Here is a 21,414-nt window from a genome sequence, read left to right as displayed (position 1 = left end):
TGGATCTTACAGCTGCACCTCCAGAAATATAATTGTAACCTGGGCGGTACTCCAAAAGGTACCCCCTCTCCAATTGAAGGGATCAAAGCAGGTGCACAAGCACTGTGGGAGGTGTAGGGACCCTCCTCCCCCTATAGAGCAGAGCCAGACCACCACTGGGGACTTAACCATATACCTTTTAATGAGGGAACAATACTGGGAACATAACAGGCATAATCAGGGGGTATAGTGGACACCACAATGCCCCAAGGGGACAGGATTCAACAAAGGTTAGACACTTACAATCATTGGCAAAAGACGGGGTTAACAAAATATAAAACACAAACAGCAGAACAAACAATACTGGTTGGGGAAATATAAAAAGGCACAAAATACAAAATGTCAAAGGACAAAGAAATATAGGGTCTAGGTACCTGGAGGGGGAGAAAGGAGAAAACACAATGGCTCCTTTCTACTGCAAGATGAATTTCTTCTTGTTAGTTCACTCGCCCCAAGTCACGAAAGCTGGAACTCAAACTCAGATCTCTGTGATAAACAGGACCACTGCCACACAGCCACCAGTGCTAGTACTGCTCCAAGGTGCTAGGGGGTCTTGACCTTCCTGGATCCCTGACCTCACATGGAGCTGTCTGGTCTCTGATTGGAGGAGCTGAAAGCCGAGCTGGGAACCCCTCAGGTCACTGCTCAGATCCTCCTGCTGGCCACAGCCTCTCATAGGGGATCCTGGATCCCAGCAGGAAGCCTCTCCTGCCAGCCACATGTCGTGCTGCTGAGGGTCCAACTGCTGCCTGCAGGTCCTGCTCCTTCAGGCTCTTCTGGGGCAACTGCTTCTGCCCCACTGGCTCAGCTCTTGCCCGCTCTTTGAAGCTCCTTCCTTGTAGTCCCACACTGGTCTCTCTCCTGAGTCAGCCATGCTGCCCCTTTTATCCCCCTCCAGGTGACCCAAGGGGCCAATCAGGGGACATGAGGGGTGAATCTCTGGGGCCTGATTGGTGAGGAAAGGGAATCCCAAGTCCTCCAATCATCTTTTACCCCTTCAAAACTCCTGGGCCAAATCATTACCAGATTGGTGAGGAAAGGGAATCCCAAGTCCTCCAATCATCTTTTGCCCTTTCAAAACCCCTGGGCTAGGTCACTGCCAGCTAGCCTGTCACATAATATATCTCATCCAGTACACCAAATGCGCTGATGGAAAATATGTAGGAGAAACCAAACAACAACCATGTACCAGAATGAACCCACACCGAAAATCCATAAAAGACAAAAATATCCATTTACCTGTGGGTGCACACCTCTCACAAGCCAATCACTCCCTCTCCCACCTCTCAGTTCTAATCCTCAAAGCGAATTTACAAAACACCTTTCGTAGATGAGCCTATGAACTTCATTTCATAAATCTACTGCATACAAAAAATTATGGACTCAATATAGACATTGGATGTATGATATATTACAGCCTGCCTGACATCTGGCAGGTATGATGCATTACAACCTGCCTGACATTCACCAGGTACCTGCCTGAACTTACCATTTACATTTCCCCTCCCCTCTCTCCTCCCTTCCTCTCCTTCTCTACCTTTTGTCTTCCTAATTTCCAGCTATTTACTTTTTCACAGTCTGCCTCTTTTCTACCTTGGAAAACTCATTACTAGAGCAGAGTCTCTTTTGCTTACCTTTGGCATTCCTTCATCCATTCTCCCCACCCCTTCTCTACACACTGTTTTCCTAATTTCCACCTATTTACATTCTCACTGACCTCCTGTCACACTTTTAGCTTCTTTCATTCATTGGAGATCTCAGAACAACAGCAGAATCTCCCTATGCCTGAAGAAGGGTGCTTGTTACCAGAAGCTTGCAAAAAGCTTTTTTCCAACTACACAGTTGGTCTAATAAAAAATATCACATCTACCCAAAGAACCTTGCTTGAAAATGTTATTACCACATTCCTAGTTTGTATTGTGTTACCTTTCCAACTAGTGATATCAAACAATCACCAGAATTATCTAATATTTTAGATAATTTCTTTTGCTAATATTAAATACAGCTCTTGCCATACCTATGCAATTCATCTAAATTGATGCCTAAGGCCATTATTGTCACAAGTGACACAATACAGATATTGTTACAGTGAATATTAAATCCCAAATTATGGTATTTTATTGTAATCTGGATTGTGCTGTGCAAAATTATGCTTTAATGCAACTAACAGTGAAATACTTAAAACGATCACATTAAACATGAAAGAGCTGAAAGAATCAAGCAACAAAGGAGGGAAAATAATAGTAGTTAACAAAGCTAAAACCAGGCATTAGATGAAGGCTGAATCCATGATAGTTTAGCATCAGGGGGGATCTACAGGCAGGAGGCAAGACCTCTTAAAAACTTAACAACTTTTTAATTCAGTTAGAGCCAAAAAAGCAGTGGTCCCTTTTTCTCCTATGGCTGGCAACAGGGAGCATTGGTTAATATCATGTTTTTTAGTCCTCTGTCTTATCTGAAATCACATTCACCTGCAACTCAGCTTCAAGGCAAGAAGAGAAAACCATTAAAATATTTTATATTTCTTTCAGAATGTAATTACTTGAAAAGTTGTTGTCAAAGAATGTAACCAAATATGTAAAAAAAAAAGCAAACCCCCAAACCTAAAAAGATCACGAGAGTTTTTTAGTCCTGTCTCTAATACTTCAAGAACTATTTGAGGAGATACCTCTAAATACCTAAAGACAAGATTATATAATAGCAGGGGTTTTGACTAGAGGTAGTGCTTGTAACAATTACTTTAAGAGTCCCCTATGTGATTTCCTAAATGACGAAACATCTCTGTTGTGTACTGTGGAAAGTACTGTATAAATAAAGAACAAACGATAGTCGCTATGACTGGTGGATGTCTGGAAATGGAAGAAGCAAGACCAGAGGATTAGGAATTTCCAATACAGGGTTATGTATGCCACTCTGAGGACAAGCATCTGAAAGTTAGGCATTTATTGGATGTACCCTATATCTTTTTTACCCCCTCAGGGATCATGTTCCAGCATAGAAAGACACACATGCTCTAATCCTGTAGTGGGACCCATATGGGCATACCAATATGCTTAAATGAAATCACAAGTCACAAGAAACATTATGTGGAAATAGCATTGGCTGCAGTCTATATCAAGTCACTACAGCACTCACCATCTGTAGTAACTTAAAGACCCAAGTATAATCAAATATAATGTGGCAGCTTGCCAGCAGCAGCCTGGCTTGCTGGCTTCGAAAGGCTCTGAGTGATTCGTGGGGCATTCCCATCAATCAGGTGATGGCTAGGCCTCTACACAGGGCTGAGATGAAGAACTGGACCTGAGAGGGAACTAACCCCCCTCTCTTTTGATTGGTCCATTTTCAATCTGGGATGGAACCCCAGAAGAGAATAAAAAGGGAGTGTGTCCTGCACATGGGTGGCTGCAATGAGGGATGGAGAAGAGAGGAAAGAAGACCTGGCAGAGCTGGCCAGTAGGGCAGAGCTGTTGCCCCAGAAGAGTCCAAAGCCTCTTTGTTATGTAGGGAGCAGCAAGTGGCTGCATCCCCCAGCCCCACACTCTTGCTTTGACCTCTTTTGATTTCTCACCTGTACATAGAATGTTTGCATTGACCTGTATACTAGCTGGTTAACTCCTATATCTTATGTGTAAGCATGTTAACACTGTAACTTTTATATCTCACTAAATTTGTATATAGTTAAGACTTAACACATGTCCTGGCCTTGCTTGATACGGGAAAGGGGGGAAACTATGCGCCACAAGCAGTTTCACCCCATAGCACACCTGTCCTGCTAACATTCCCTTCATGTGGAGAGGGGAGTATATCATTGGGTACCACCTGGGTTACAATCGTAATGAGAAAACAGGGTTGGGGTGGTGATGGATAAATCAGTCATTCAGCCAGTCAGTCAGTCATTCCTGAGGCTGCAGCAACCATTGGGGTACCTTTGATGTAGCAATAACTTTCCTTCGTTCTTTCTGTACTTTTGCAATCCTTATACAATCAGTCAGTGTTAATCCCATCCAGTCTTTGATGTGGTGGTTCAGATTGTCCTAGGTCTTCCTTTTCTTCTTCATCCATCCACAACACCCATCAGGATGGCATTGGCAAGAGTGCCAGGCCTTCTTGTTACATGTCCAAACCACTGCATCTTTCTTCTTCTTATGAATTCAAGTAAGAGTTCATATATGCTGACTTCTGGTCTGATTTGATCTTTCATAGATTCATTTGTTCTATGTGCAGTGTAGGGTATGCATAGAAGTCTTCTGAAGCACTGCATTTGAAAGATCACAATTTGCTTTTCCAGCGCTCTAGTGAGTGTCCAGTAGTGGTGTGCGAAGCTGGCCCTATTTGATTCGGATTTGGATTCAGCCCAAATCAGGGACAATGATTCAATTTGTTGATTCAGATTACCGTCCCTGATTCAATTCAGCCAAATCCAAATCTGAAAATTCAATGCTGATTCAAAGAATCAGCGATTTGGACATAGACACAACTTTAAAAGTTTTTTCTATATGTCTTGAGGTAGCATGGCTCGTTATTGCTGCAATGCTGGGGTGCATGGAGCATCCCACAGGAGTGGGGGGGGGGGGCCTCCACATGCTTGGTGGCGAACTCGCAAGTGGACCGGAAGTGCTTCTGGTCCACTTCTGGGTCTGCCAGGGAGCATGCTGCCCCCCCCCCTTGCCTCCCCAGCTTGGTGATTGGCTGCAGGGGGACCCCATGTGCCTCTCCCAACCCAAGAGGCACCAGTCGCTGAGCCAGGGGGCATGGGGGGGGGGCCCAGAGCACTCCCCAGCGGACCTGGAAGTGCTTCTGATCCACTTCCAGGTTTGCTGCCAAGCACGCTGGGGGGCCCCCCTGCGCTCCTGTGGGAAGCTCCATGCACCCCAGCATCACAGCACTCACAAGCCCCTGCTACCTAGAGGTATGTAGAAAAAACATTTAAAGCTGTTTCTATGTCCGAATTGCTGAATCTTTCCAAATCGATTTGGAGGGTTCTGATTCAATTCGGATAGATTAAAGGTCCTCTGATTCAATTCGGATTTGGAGATTCAGTCACTGAATCAGGCCAAATCTCCACCGAATCAAATCAGAGACTGAAGCTTCCCAAAGCCCTAGTGTCCTGGTCTTGCAGCCATCAAGAGTTGGTGAAATGACAACAGCATATAGTAGGTGGAGTTCTGTTTTCCTTGTGATGATAGTACAGATTTGCTTCAGCTTTGCTAGTTGTTCAATGGCAATGACTATTATTTTTTTTACTTCTTTTTCTGATGTAGCATCTTCTGTGATGGTTGCTGCAACGTATTTAAAGTGTGCTACTTTTTCTATCTTCTCATTACCAATTTTTACTGATGTACCATTATTACTATTGGTTGATGTTATCATTACTTTGCCCTTCTCCTCACTAATTTCCATTCCATATCTCTTTTTAGCCTTATGCAGTCTTTCTGTTATTTTCTTGAGTTCTTCAGCAGTTCCAGCTATTAGATCAATGTCATCCACAAAATGAAAGTTGTTAATTTCTCATCCTCCAACTACTGTTCCAGTGAAGTTCTCTAAAGCATCTGACATAATTTGCTCTAGTGTTAAATTAAATAAGCATGGTGAGAGAAGACAACCTTGGCTTACTCCTACTGATATTGCAAACCATTCCACAATGTTGTTTTCAAGCAGAACTCCACTACTTGTATTGTTATAGAGTTCTTCTATAAGACTTATCGATGCGGGACTGATGTTATGCTTCTTCATTGTCAGCCAAAATGCTTTTTTGCCATGCCCTCTTAAAAGCTTTTTACAAATATATGGAATTAAGATGGAGTTCTTTTTGGTGGTCACGGTACTTTTCACACATGATTTTAAGGTTGAAGATCTTTTCTATGGTACTTCTTCCACATCTGAATCCAGCTTGTTTTTCTGTGACTACAGACTCTACACACTCTAAAAAGCATCTGATTTGGATGATTGGTCCCGCTAATGGTGTGGTAGTTGTTACATTGGTGTAGATTCCCCTTCTTTGAGATAGGGATTATTATTGATTTTGCCCACTGTGCTGGCCAGGTGGTAGATGAATATTGGCTGCCAACAGCTGGCAGAGATATGCTGCTGCCCAAGGCACTGCGCTCTCCTGTTACATCTCTGTAAGAAGGTAGTCCAATCAGTTGATAGATTCATAAAAGCACAGAAAATTAGGGTTGGAAGGAACCTCAAGAGGTTATCTAGTTTAAACCCCTGCTCAAAGTAGGACCATGCCCAAATAAATCATCCCAGACAAGGTTTTGTCTAGCTGGGTCTTAAAAACCTCCAAGGGTGGAGATTCCACAACCTCTCTGGGTAGCCTATTCAAGTGTTTAATACCCTCCTAGTGAGAAAGTTTTTCCTAATATCTAACCTAAACTTCACTTGCTGCAACTTGAGGACATTGTTCCTTTTTCTGCCTGTCACCACTAAGAACAGACTAGCTCCATCCTTTCTGGAACCCCCTTCAGGTGTTCTCTTCTCCAGACTAAGTAAGCCCAGTTCTCTCAGTCTCCCCTCATAAGTCATGTGCACCAGCCCCCTAATCATTTTTGTTGCTTTCCACTGGACTCTCTCCAATTTGTCTACATTCTTCCTGTAGTGGGAACTTCAAAACTGGACACAGTACTCTAGATGTGGCCTCACCAGTGCCAAGTAGATGGTTATAATCGCTTCCCTTAATCTGTCAGCAATGCTCCTACAAATGCAGCCCATTATGCTGTTAGTCTTTTTGGCAACAAGGGCACACTGTTGGTTTAGATTTGGCTTATTGTCCACTGTAACCCCAGGTCCTTTTCTGCAGAGCTACCGCTTAGCCAATCAATCCCAGCCTGTACTGGTACAGTGAATTCACTGTGATTCAGTGAAACTATTAGCAAATCAGTGTCTGCTGAAAAATTCAAGGATGCAGATGAAGCTTTATTTAGAATAAAGTTCAAATCTGTTTTTTTTTTTCCTTTGTTTCTTTTCTTCCTAGCAAAACTATCATCCATTAAAAACCTTTAAGAAACTCACACAATTAATTAAGAGGCACCATAAAAAAGTGAAGGAATAAAATATTTTCTTTGAAAAGTAATTGGAATGAAAACAGTACTATTAATAAACACAACAGAAGAAACCATAAGACAAAATTGTATTCAGAAAATGCATAGCCAACATATCTTTAGCATTGATGTTTAAGAAAAAGAGAAACATACTTCCTTGTAACTGCAGTTAAAAACAAGTTTAAAATTAGATGTTGAATGAGAATTGTGTCCTTCCTGTATCTGCCTCAATCGCAAGTTCTTCATAATAATTATTTAATAAAACCAGTATATTTATTGAATCAACACTGAAAACAATTAAGCACCTCTAGAGCAAAAAAGTAACAGATTCTTTATATCCCATCCTGAAAACAATTACATGCAACTGACATTGACTCCAGTGGGTGGTCAAGGCTTAAATTAGATGTGGCATTTTAAATTGATAGAAGGATAGTATTAAAGTCAAAACAGAATAACATTATTAAGATTTTGTGGCTAATTAGTAATGCCCATGACTGCTTTAGTATCATAAAGAGGGTTGACTGGTTTTGTTTTGGTCTGTTTGGGATGGGGGGGAAGGTAGGGAGGGCAGGGTTACACTAAGCTGGTCACAGGGTTAATAAATTCTGTAATTGTGTACTGCTGTAACAGAGGCAGACCTTATAGATGTACAAAATATATTTACCATCAAACATCTGATATTCATCAGTCAGGCCTCCTAAAATCAAAATATTTAAAAATATATATATTTTAATTTGTCCTTTGCTTTGGGAGCCACTAGCATTCATGTTTCCAGGGACCTACCTGCACCCCCCCCCCCCCGAAACATAAGATTTCATTAAAATAAGTTTCTAGCAACTATGTTATTAATGAAATCTGAGATTCTAATATAATCACCTGACTCCAGGAGTTTTAAGGAAATCAAATATTGTGAAACTTTTAGTAAAAGTATGAGATAAAAAATGGATGCGTGCCAGCAAAATGGGGTCAGAGGAGGGGCAAGCTGAAGTGCTCTGGGTCAAGATACAAGGGGGTCAAGGGGAGAGGGATTTAATGGTGGGTGTCTACTACAGACCCCCCAACCAAGGGGAGGAACTGGACCAGGAATTTTTGGGCCAGCTTGCAGAGGCACTTAAGGCAAAGGTTGTAGTTGTCATGGGTGATCTAAATTACCTGGACATCTGCTGGGAGGAGCAGTCAGCCAGATTGGACCGTTCCAGGAGGTTCCTGGCTGAGATACAGGACCTCCACTTAACCCAGGAGGTGCACAGTCCCACCAGAGGAAATGCCCTGTTGGACCTGGTCCTGGCCACAGGCGATGATCTGGTAAGGGGGGCTCCAGGTCCTTGACCACCTGGGTGACAGCAATCATCGCTTGCTGGAATTCATCATCCAGCGCAGGGCATCAAGGGCCTGTAGCAAGGTGGTAGCCCTAGACTTCAAGATGGCCAACTTCAACAAGTTGAGGAGATTGGTGGGAGAGGCGCTGGGGTTCTCGAGGGCAAGGGAACTCAGTGCCCAAGATGAGTGGTCGTCCCTTAAGGAGACAATACTCAAGGCCCAAGAGGTGACAATCCCAACAAGAAGCAAGGGGGGCAAGAGTGCCCGAAAGCCTCCCTGGCTCACTGAGAAAGTCCAGGGATGCCTGGTTGCCAAAAAGGTGGCATACACCCAGTGGAAGGGGGTGTCCCAGCGGAAGTTGCATCTCTAGTAGGGACAAGGAGGTGATCCTCCCCCTCTACGCAACACTGGTCTGGGCACAGCTGGAGTACTGTGTCCAGTTCTGGGCACCCCACTTCAAGAGGGATGTGGACAACATTGAGAGGGTCCAGAGGAGGGCCACCCGCATGATCCGGGGACAGCAGGGCAGACCCTACAATGAGAGACTATGGGACCTGAACCTGTTCAGCCTTCACAAGAGAAGGCTGAGGGGGGACCTTGTGACTGTCTATAAACTCACTAGGGGGGACCAGAAGGGTTTGGGGGAGACCTTGTTTCCCCCAGCGCCCCCCGGGATAACAAGGAATAACGGCCACAAGTTGTTGGAGAGTAGGTTTAGATTAGAGATCTGTAGGAACTACTTCACAGTTAGGGCGGCTAGGATCTGGAGCCAACTTCCAAGGGAAGTGGTGCTGGCTCCTACCCTGGGGGTCTTTAAGAAGCGGCTTGATTCCTACCTGGCTGGGGTCACTTGAACCCAGTTTCCCTCCTGCCCAGGCAGGGTGTCGGATTTGAAGATCTACAAGGTCCCTTCTGACCCTACTTCTGTGATTCTATGAAAGAGAAAGAGACAGCCTTGACAATTAGGTCAAGAAGGGCAAAACAAGACTGTTGACCTGTTAAAAACATTCAGTCAAAACTTGGTCTATGTCTGTATGAGGCATTTCTGAAGCTGGGTTAATCTGTGTAACTACCTGTATAGTTTGAGAAGACAACTGGCCTCCAGGAGTTCCATATGCTACTGGTACCCAATCTTGGGACAGAGTCAGCTTGCAAAAATAAGCCCATTTCTGGGACCTCAAATGCAGGGTCACAGGATGACAATGATCTTGGAGCAGACCATCTGCAATGGGCAGTCTGATCTGCCAACAATTAACAAAAGTCAGTGAGGAACTAAACAGACTTCCTACCTATCTATCCATCAACAGGACTGATATCAATCTACTAGAAGTAAATCTGACTGTCCATGTCAGCTCAGGCATGTACAGAAGAGTGGCACTGCCTCCTGGTATAGGTATTAAGGCAGTGATTCTCAAACTTTTTTTTTGAGGGCCACTTGAAAATTGCTGAGGGTCTTGGTGGACCACTTAATAAACTTTTTTTTATTCTACAAATCAAAGCACACTACTCACATTTGAATATCAGTAGTCTTACCCTACAAGTACAGATATTCTCAATTGTTCTGCAACACTTCTGCAGACCACCTGAATGGAGCTCACAATCCAGTGGTGGTCCACAGACCACAGTTAGAGAACCTTTGTATTAGGACAACTCAGTGTGGCCTTGAAACTGAGTTGGGATGGTGTAGAGAGAACAAACCTCATTCTGTAGGGGTAAGAAAGCAAAGCATCAGATTTCCCAATATTCATGTAGGATCCCATAAATCTATTTATGTGCTGTTATTCTTTTGTTTCGTATAAGGTACTTGCTCACTGCAGGGCTGGAAGTGAACTGCAAGAACAGAAGCCAAACAGGATGCAGGAACGTGCAAGTTATCAACATCTCGACAGCAGCCTCTCCTACCTTGTAATGTACCATTTCTTGTGTCTTGGAGCTCCTCGGTGTGTCAGTTACAGCAATTGAGGCTCTGTCAAGAAGCATAAGCAATAAGGCTAAGTGGACATGAGGAAGTCTAACTTCCACCCCCTCATCCCCAGATTTGGCCCAGTGAACAACGGCATTTCACTTATGCAGTCTGCTTGTGTTTTGCTTTAAACCGGATCCCTAATGTTATTTCTGCATGGCTCTTTGTTTGTGGATAAAGATTACAGCCAATTCTCTGTCTCATCCTTTCTGGTTTGTACTGTGATATAGAGCTCCCTGGGGTCTGGCTGTACGTGCCTCTCTCAAGAAGATTACACAAAAGAGATTTACAAAAAAAACAAACAGTCTTTCAGAAACAGTGGAGAATGGCATGAGTCCACCTGAGCACAAAGAAGGGATCCAGGTTTGCTTCTGGCCAGCTGGGATTTTTCTTCCCTGCAGGCAGCTGATGGATGGAGGCTGCACCATGTGGCTATGCTGCTTCTATGCACACTCCTGCCAAACACATATTCCAGTGCCAAACAGTTTGTCGATTTTTTTCTTCACAACCCTTGCCCAGGAGCTAGAAGCTCAAAGTGGGAGGGCTACTGAAAATAGGACTAAGTACTGCCTGGAGGGACATAGCTGCTCTTTGTACTATAATAGTTTATATAACCTATTTATGATTGCTCCCATCTTCTACGGGGTGAGGGGATAATGTAGGATGTTGAGGATGACTCCTCAGTTGATGAAAGAACAACTGAGGAGTCCTGATGTTGTTCCTCCTAGTGATTTTTCTTAGTTTGGGTTTCTTGGTATATTCACAGCAAAAGCTGCTTTTTGAGGCAAGCAATATGGAGATATTTAGCAAAGCACACAGAACTTTTTTGTAGGAAACTGAATATGACATGATCAAGGTTTGGAAAGCTGCATCAGGAACTATGAAATCCAGCATGATAATTTACTGAGTGGTAAAAGTGGTGTTAATGGAAGGAAAATATCTTGTATTTGGGGGCCTGGAAAAATGCATGATTTTTGTTTCAGCTTTGTCAAACCAAGTTTTTGAAAACCATTCACCCCCTCATAGCTTATGTCTGTACTTTTTAAGGGAATATAGATTTGAAATGAAACATATTTCAAATGAATTACAAGCATGCAAAACAAGACAAAGACTTTTGTTGGAAAGTTATTCTTGTTTGCCTACTTATCTGACAACATTCTACAGTTCCCAGAACTATATATTGTCTAAGCACTAAGCTGCTCGGGACTAGGGTTTAGAAAAAGGCAAATAGAAATGAAACAGCAAGTAACTTCAGAATTCTCGTACACATCAGTGTGACAAGGCAACAAAAGAAACCCGCTTGTGTCAGTAAGATCATCTTTTCAAAGGCTTTGCAACAAAGCTAAATAAATGTATATATTATTATTGTTTTTATTTATCTGATGTATATGCTGCCTTTCCCAACAGAGGCTTAGGGCAGATTACAATAAGAAAACAAAATAGCTTAAAAACGGGGAGTGACAAGAGAATCAAAACAGCTTAAAAGGGAACTAGAACATCAAAATAAATCAAGAGACTCCCTAAACCAAATTTCATCCTAGTTTTGTTTGGTGAATGCCAGCCCAAACAGGAAATTCTGGCAGTGTTTTTGGAAGATGTCTAGGCTTGGACTCTCTGGAGCCTTGAGAGGGAGGGAGTTCCAGAACCTAAGAACAACTCATGTTTTTGCCAAGCAGATTTTGTGTGCTGATGGTAGGTGTAAGAACTTGGTCTTGACTGACTTTAGGGATTAAAATGAGGCCTAAGAGAGAAGGTAGTTCCATAGGTATGTAGAGGCCAGGTGGTTTGAGATGTTAAAGGTCAAAACCAGTTCCTTGAATTGCATCTGAAAGCTATTGGGAGCCAGTGCAGACTCTGGACCACTGTTAGTTATGTGCTACTATTGAGCCACCCTCATCAGAAGGCGTGATACTGTTGGCTACAAATGTCCAACTCAGGATCCTTAACATTCTAGTTTATTAGGCAGATTGAAACACTGTAATCATAAACCTTGGGGCTGGTCCCCACACACACACATGCATGCATGCACACACATACACACACACAGTAGCAGGCTACAGAGTCAGGTATACCTATCCTACAAGCACTGGAGTCTGTCGTTGAGGCTTTTTTTCAGCGTGGTGTTATCTTCCAGAAGGGGGTCGCCGGCTGGTCCTTCTGGCTGGACAGGTCTGGTTGAGTTGGAGATCAAGAGGGCGCCACTGAGGGTCACTTTTCACTGCCTTTTATCTGTCCTTGGCAGACTTTGGTGACTCCCCAGTTTTCAGGTTTGCCCAATCCAGGGGTCATTGACCCTCGTGGGACTCCCCCCCCCCCCTTGGTGGCTACTGGATGGCATCTGTCAGCCCCAGGGGTCATCCGCATGTACGTGCAGGTTTGGGAGTCTGTTGATGAATTTTTGAATAGGGCTCTGGGAGTGGTCAATCTGGAGATATTCAGCCCCAAAATGGGTCTCTGGCGTTGATTAACTCAGGCCAGGGCTTCTAGACCTTGATCAGTGACGTTTATAGATTTCCTGGTTGTTACATTGTCTTCTATTGAGTTCTTCCCTTGGTTGATCTGCAGCTTCCAGGTGATAATTACTGTCTGCTACTATGTTACACATTCAATCATTGATTCACTCGCTCTTTCAGGGGCCAGCCTATACAAGGAAGGACAGTTTGATTCCTACCCTTATTAACATTGTTACAATGTATAACTTACTAAAACACATTTAGTTGAAAGTTGAAAGGTGAGGAGTATAAAATATAAGCTACAAATGCCATGGCACACAAATAGATAAAAATACCAAAATACAAGGGGAGATACAAAATGCACACATACAAATTTTAAAACACAATTCCTTATCTTAAAGTGAGAGAGAGAGGAAGGAAGAAAAGGTAGAAAAAGAGAAACATATCCAAAGAGAGGAGAGCAAATGCAGGCAAGAGGAAAAGGGGGCTTTCTGCTACAATACAAGCAATAAAATAATCAGAATTATTCCAATATAGAATTCAAGAAATTCCTCTGGTCCTGGATATGGAGCCTAACATTCCCCAGCAGATATTACCAGTTCTTTCCTTGAGCACCTCTGCTAAGGGAGACAAATTTAACCCTTTGTTTGACATGTCCCAAGTAGTGCCCTCACCTCCTATGGTACACATGTTCTAAAACTGATAAAACAGCTTGTCCCATAACCAGTTGCTTTTTGCTCCTACAACTGTAAGTAAATATATTAAAGAAAACAGACATAAGAGATAAAAGTAGCAGCATTATATTCATTATACATCAACAGTATGAGGGTTATGGTTCATACAGCAATTAGACACACCTTCTTGGCATCAGGCTGTATTGGAGGTAGCCAAGATCTAATCCTTTTGGACAAAGGAGAAATGTTACATCTTTCCAATGCTTTTATTCAGACTTAAAAAAAAAATAAAGCTGCTACATTTCTGCTTTGGGTATGGTTATAGGTTGAACCAAAACTGGAAAAAAAATCAGGTTAGTGAAATGCTGTCTTCCACAGCAGTTATGTTGTTAATTAAGATTATTATTTTATTTCAGTTTCACTCTCTTCTGCGGTCTGGGTTTGTCATAAAAGAAGCCATCAACATTCTTCTACTCTTCCTTTCTGAGCTTAAGGATTATCCACAAGTTTCAGGCTGGAGGTAAAAGGTTCATATGAAAGGCAGCCTCTCCATATCAGCAGTGGTGGATAATGCATATACCTCAGTTACAAAGCATCAAAAATACACAGAGGGTGAGCTGGTGAAATACCTTTCTAAGTGCACATGCTCAATGCTTTCTCTGTCCCTCATCCTGCTGATAAAAGCAGAGGACGGTTGTTGGTTCTCTCTTCTACTGGCTAATAATCCCCCATTTGAAAAGGAGATCATAGTTGCACTGCACAGTTTCTCCTGCTGTAGTTAGCAGGTCAGAAGCAGGGAGCCAAGGATATCATTAAGATGACTCATGAAAAAACATATCAACACATGAAACCCTATTCATCCTTGCTCTGGCACTCACGGAGGCCAAAGGAGATGCAACTGGTGTCTCCTGTATGCAGGGTCTGGGCTGGCTGTAATAGCTCCTATGCAGCTTTTAGCACTAATGAATTATAGGATTACTTTTACCAAAGCATCTCCTTGTCCTGATCTGTAGTTCTCATCCTGGAATACATTCAGCATCTAGCTCTAAGAACATGGACATTTAACAAGGTATTCAATCTTGCTCATAAATTAATTTCATTCGTTTCTTTCTATAGGCTTTTCTGGCATCATACCAGTAACCTCTGCCTTATGTATTTCTTACAATTCCCCAAGAATCTTTGCTATACTTTGGGCTCAGTTCAAGGCAGATCTTAGTCAAGGGGAACATACACAAACCCCCTAAATGGGTAGCAAAATTCTCTATTCCTTTTATATTTTTGCAACCAAAGCCAGAATTTAGTTCTCAATTTAAAAGGGAGTTCTTTATAGGCTTATGAAATGTTATACCTCTTCTCTGTTCTGCAGTTAGCATGTGTCCATGGATAGGTGCATATATATAAGCACAATGGTGTCATGTGCATAGTCTCATGATTTTGTGTATGCCTATGTACACACATGTAAAACACTCTGCAGTGTATTTTAGAGATAAAAAAATTTCAAATGTTAAAATCTCCCTTTTGCCAACTTTAGCAGTAAGAAGAAAACATACCCAGATTTTTTAAGTTTGACCCCAGATCCAGGTGATTTCACAAAGCCACTTCTTTCAAGTTTGGCAGAAACCCCAGGCTGCCTGCTGTCACTTACTCATATCAATAAAGAAAAAAATCCCTAAACAAAAAGGCAAATCCACAAGGTTTGAACGTATTGTAAATTTTCATCTCTAACTTCCTCTGTAAAAGGTCACTGTAGGCCCAGAGTTTAGGTTAGCACTTCCTAGAAGGAAGCACTGCATCAGGGAACAGCTTTGCACATCTTAAAGGACATTACCAAACATTACCAAAAATTGTAATGTTTTGAAATGAAGGAGGCATTTGAGTGAAACTAGTGATGACATTTTAGGTAACCAGGTTGTTTAGATGAGGCTGTCAGCGTTAGCTTAGTCTCCTTGCTTGCTTGCTCTCTATCACCTTTTGACTTTTTCTATTTGTCACTAAAAACGCAACACACACAACTTGCCCTTTCAGTTTTCATCCCACTTTGAAAGGAAAAAAGGGAGCTTTACAATTTTAATGCTTCACTACTGTGAATATGCCAGAAGTTCACTTCTGCAGTAAGTAGCATCTCATACAACACTACCTTATCTACACAGCACAGAGATGCAAAGAGGTTTAAGAAATCTTAGAGAAATTTAAATGTGAGCTTCTGTATTTACCCATCTTTTTGCAACCTGTTTTACACACACAGCGCACCCACCCATAACCCAACACAGTGCCCAACTCAGTAACATACTGTTCTGCATATACCCTTATCATCCACAGACACTCCACTGTACATACAACTATATCCCTTTCCCATCACATAATTACTCCCCAAAGCTCATCAAATCAACCAATTGTGCTAGGGAAATAGCAACTGTTTAAAGAAATATTACTCTAAATGTGATTCTGTAATTGGGCATAAATATAACCTGATTAACTCTAGGGATACATCCGTTTCTTTAGAAAAAAATTATGAACAAAGGCACAAAATTCAGAGCCAAAAGAAAAGCAGCACAGTTAGAAGTAAGAGACTTGAGAGCACAGCACTAAAAAGTGATATTATAGACTGTAATATTTCAGTGTAGCCTTTTAAAAATGCTTGATATAAAACACTGGATAAAATACCCTGTTCCAAGGTCAACATAGCTCTGGTGAGCAGGGAGCACTTTCCTGCTGAGGCTTGATCTGCCTGTAATCCTTCCACAGCAAGCCAACTGCACTGCACTTTTACAGCTGTATTGATGCAAAATGTCTGACTGGACAAGGCCCTGGTTTGTGAGGGCGATAAAAACCAAATGCAAGTGGTTTGCCTGTGTAGACATGATGAAACATTGTGTGGTTTTATCTAGATTAGGCAGAAAAGGTACATTTAGAATGACTTTTCTCTAGTGAAGACAAAGGTCTGCCTTGTTTACTTCAGTGTAGCAGTTTGATGTGGACTCCACTAAGGTGGACTTCAAATAACTAAAGTAAGGTTAAATGTGCAAACCTGGTCTAAGATGGGGAAATACTAGGTTAGCTGATGCATTACCTCAGTCTCTTTTTTTGAGCTGGCTGAACTCAGTAAGACTAAAAAAAAGGCTTTGTAATCAACTATGTGGAATACAAAAGAAACAGAGTGAAACTCAGTAAATTAAGTGGGAAAGTAAAGGAGAGTAGTTGGTAGCCTGAATAGCAATGTCACCTGCCTCCACACAGGCACCACACCCCAGCGTCACATATACATATATACACATATCTTGAAACAAACTATATGTGCTGCAGAAATAAAATTTCCAACAAGTCAGACAGCAAGCCGCGTTTACTGAAAAATAAATTTGTAGCCCTTGGTCAGGCTATCACAACTCCTAGCAAGACTGAAGGCATCTTTAATCCAAAATGAATGTCCTGCCAGAGCAACAATCTGATGTATCCCAATATGTCATCCTTTTAATGTAACCAAACAGGGACCAACTGTGTGGGCTTGGGATGCCCTGACATGGGTGAGCAGTGACCAAAACTGGAAAAACTTTGGTAAAAACTGCTAAACCTTAGGGCTAGGGACAGACATTCAGAAAGCCTGAGCCTGAGTTGATTCAGTCTCTGCAGGTTAGTCTAACCTGATTAGGCTGAACTGGTTTGAAACTGGACAGACATTCTCTCTGGATGGAGGAAATTCAGGCACATGCCTGCAGTGGCTCAGGCTAGAAGCCAGGGGGTGCTAAAGCAGCCCTCCCTTCCCTTCTGCAGGGAGATGAGCTGAGGGGAGCATGGCCAGGCCCCAGCAGGATTCTCTAATTAGGGGGGTCTGCCTGCACATTCGCGGACTTTTCCCTGCTGGGCTAGCACTGTGAGGCAAGGGAGGTGTGCAGTGCATGCGTCTGTTGATGATACAGAGGTTTTCAATCTCCCCCCCTGCTTTGTCATAGTGTGTGCAGCAAACTGACAGATGAGCAAGCCAGCCGGGGGGTGGCCCATGGGGCAAAGGGGGGCTGATAGCAGTCTTTATCACCCGATTAGTAAACAATAGCCTCTCTGCACATTATTTCAAACTACTTAAACAGTTTACTGGATGACCTGTTTATTAGCTCCAAAAGCCGTAAGCAGTCACTGTTCTGTCTACCTGCCCCAGTGAAATAGGAAAGACACACACACAGACACCTCTTGGCATTAGCTAGCATACCACATGCTGGCTACAGTCCCTGCAGTGGCAGAGAGGAGGAAGGGATCTCTGCTTAAGCAGTGAGTGATGAGAGGGCAGGGAGAGGGGGGCACAGGGAAGCCAGCAGACCCTGCTGTGCCTGCAAGTTTGTGTTGAGCTCCAGCCAGGGAGTGGAGGGGAGGGGCCAGCCCTGCTGTGGTGCAGAGACCCCTGCCCAGCCCAGAAAGAATACCAGGATGCTGGGGGACTCTGATTTAACTTAGACCAGCAAGGAGTCTGGGACAGTTTGCTAAACTGGTTTGAAGCAAATCAGTTAAGTATGATCCTCCATTCAACCAGGTTTACCGCAAACCAATTTTAGCTATTTTCAAACTGGTTTATGTTCACTGAACATCTGTTCTGTTACAGGTTTAAACCAGTTTCTGATCACTTAAACTGGTTTATGTGTAATGTCTGTCCCTAGCCTAGAAGAGTAAAATTTGAAGAAACTAATTTTGGTGCACAGAAATTGCAAACTGTACTAGCAACATTCTTAATTTTGATCTCTTGTCTCAGGGCCAATTCATTTATAAAAAGGTTAAATCCATCTGCAAGTAATATTTTTGGGGTTGTCTCTTAGTTCAGGAGGTGTTGTATGTTTTTATCAGTCCCTCAGAGCTTGTTTTGGGGCTGATAACTCTTCAGCTTCTCCTTTTTCACAAGTTTGTAAGAGAGCAGGAAGAAGCAGCAAATTGCAAATAATTGCATCCTGCAGTGATGGAGTTATCTCCATAAAAATATGATTAGATTCCTAGGAATTAATGTTGCTCTCTGATCTTCTTGTGCTTCCCTGCCAGCAAAGAAATTACATCAGATAAAGGCTCCCAAGTCACCACCCACCCAGTTCTGTGAAGGGTCCCAGCTTGGTTTCTCTGTGGGATAATGATTTTAAAGCCTGAAATTAGCAGCAGCCACATAAAAATAAAAAATTGACACAACAGCATTGTCTAAGGAGGTTGTCTCTGTCCACTGCATTGTACCTTATGTGGTCACTTACCTGTACATTTTCAAAATTAGACCCCTGTCCTGTAAATTTTTATGCATTTCATTAATTTTAAGCAGGAGATCCCAACTGGCCATTAATGAGGTTAAAGCTAAACACATGTATAAGTACTTGCCTGCTTAGACCTTAGTATACTATGCTACCAACTCCCAGGATACATTTTACTCTAAGTTTACCCAAATATAAAATGACTGCAAGTAGTGTGATACAGAGACAAATCTGGTTTATAGTGGGCATGTCTACATGTGAAAATAGTTGTGTCTAAATTTACTACACATTAGCTTAATGCACATTAATTGATTTTTGGTAGATGTCTACATGTGCAGAGAATTGGCACTAAATTTAGTGCCAGGTTCCTCCAGCCCTGCCATGTCCCCCTGTGGCCACCAGGGGGCCCTGCCATGTCCCCCTGTGGCCACGAGCTTCAGCCTCTGGCCACATGGCTGCCAGAAGCCAGAGCCAGCTGCCAGCATTTAGCAGTCATATTTAAAACAGAGCCCCATACTGTGCAGTCTGGGCAGCCACTTCCTCTGTGAGCGAAGCCATGTGGCATGGGTATAGGCAGCATATGGCCACTCTGCTCCTGCCCTAGCTGCGCTTCTCAGCTATGGCTACCCTAGCCTCTGGCCCTAGCACCCAGGAACAGTGTCCCTAGATCCTCCTGGCCACCTTAGTTGTCCTGCTGGACTGCCATTGTCATCCCAGCCCTCCTCATCAGGGACCCAGCCTACCTATTACTACCGTGGATCATGAGGCCCTTCACTGGGCACTTGGAACCCTGCCAGGGCCATTTTAATTGGTGCCTTGGGTGAACCCATGCTCTGGTCAAGTGCGCCTTCAGCCGCCTCAAAGGCCATCAGGCAGAGGAGGTGTGCTGGACAGAGGTGGCCTGGTGGTGGGAGCACCACCTGCAGCAGCAGCTCCAGTCATGGGCCCCCCTAGTGAGGCCCCAGGCAAGCCACACACCTGCCAGTGGGGGCAGGGCATGGGGGTGCAGGAAGCCTTGGTGGACCACTTCTTAGAGCACTCCCTCCTCTAGCCTGTCTGCCCTGCCACCTACATATGCCCTACCCCCTTGTTCACCTCCAGCACCACTCTCAGGAATGCACATGGTTGAAACAAAAAGCTTTATTCCCCCCATAACCCCCACCCTCCATGTCTCATCCTCCCCCCCTCGCCCTCAGCACATAGAGCCCTCTTGCCCATCTCTCCCCAACACACAGTGCCTCCTCCCTCTTCTCCTCAACCAACAGAGCCCTCTCCCTCCTCCCTTCCCAACAAATAGAGCTCCTTAACCACCCTCCCCACCCACCAACAATTAAAAACCCTCTTCCCAAAGCAAAAACTGTATACAACAGTCTCAGTCTCTGTTTGAGTCCTGATGTAGGGGGCCATGGGGTGGGGGTGTCTGGGGGTGTCTAGGTGTCTGGGACAGGAGGCCTGCATCTCAGCATTGGGCCATTGTCCTGTGGGTCTGGGGGCCATGGCGAGCATGGCAGGTGGCAAGCTTATCCTGGGCAATGGCGACTGGTGCTGCTCTGGGGCCAGAGGCTCCCTCTCTAGCTGCCTGAGAGTAGTGCCAGAGTCCCCCTGCGGAAAGAAGATGCTCACACCAAGAGCCATGAGCTGCTCAGCCTCAGATTGGGGATCTAGTATGCACAGGTGCTCAGGGACCATGGTAAATCTGGATGGGCAGGCCCAGGCAGCCACTGGCTGAGCCCTGCATCCCTGCTTGCTCCCCTGTGACTGGCAGGCCATCGGGTGCTGGCTTCAGGCAGCCGGCTTCCCCTGCCCCCTTCCCAGGGAGGGCCAGGCCAGGCTGCTGGCTGCACCTGCTCCCATGGCTCTAGACCCCACTGCCCCTCCTTTCTCCCTGCAGGCCAACTACTCTGCTGCATTGCCACTCAGCTCATGGTGCCCAGGCTTGGGCCACGCAGGGCTCCTGGACAACTGGAGTGAGGGGCTGGCCACACCCCCACCCTCCGCAGTGTGGGGGGGACTCCAAAGAGGTGTCCCAGGTCTGGCTCCCCCACACACTGCTGCTATGACCCGAGATGCCCCTGATGCATGTGCCCCAGACAGTGTGTAGTGAGCTGTTTGAGCAGGCTGAGGGGTGCCTGACCCACTATGCCCTGCTGCTGATGATCCTCCTGGAGACCTGGGCACACCTGTGCTCCTGGTTCAGGACCCTGAGCTACAATTGTGTGGGGGACAAGGTCAGCCTTCCCCACAACTTCCACCAACACCTGGAGGGCTACTCATGGTAGTGCTACATTTCCCTGCCCCCTGTTGCCAAGGAGGATGTCACCATTGGCATTGATGCCTTCCTCAGGGTGTGAGAGGCCTGTGGACACCCAGCTGCTAGGACAGCAGCTGCTCAGTAAAGTTTTGCACTGTGTCCTGCCTCTCTGTGTGCTGTGTGGGGGAAACCTTGGGCCAGGGAAGTGTGGACAGGCAAGGCAGGGAAGGGAGGCAAGGGCTGGGGCCAGGGCTGGGGTGGTCCTCCCTGCAGTACAGGACTTACCATGTGTCCAGGACCGGTGAGGCTGGCATCTCGGCACAGGTTTCCGCACTGGTGATGGCAACTGGCTCTACCTGGTGTCCTCGGCCCACGGTGGCCAGCGAACTGGCATCCGGCCAGGGTCCCCCCCAGGGAGGAGCTGGCACTGCTGGCAGTGGCTTGGCTGGCCACTCCTCATG

The sequence above is a fragment of the Alligator mississippiensis genome, chromosome 9 (assembly GCF_030867095.1).
Source record: "Alligator mississippiensis isolate rAllMis1 chromosome 9, rAllMis1, whole genome shotgun sequence".
In the NCBI taxonomy this organism is placed as follows: Eukaryota; Metazoa; Chordata; order Crocodylia; family Alligatoridae; genus Alligator; species Alligator mississippiensis.
This window is presented reverse-complemented; position numbering follows the sequence as displayed.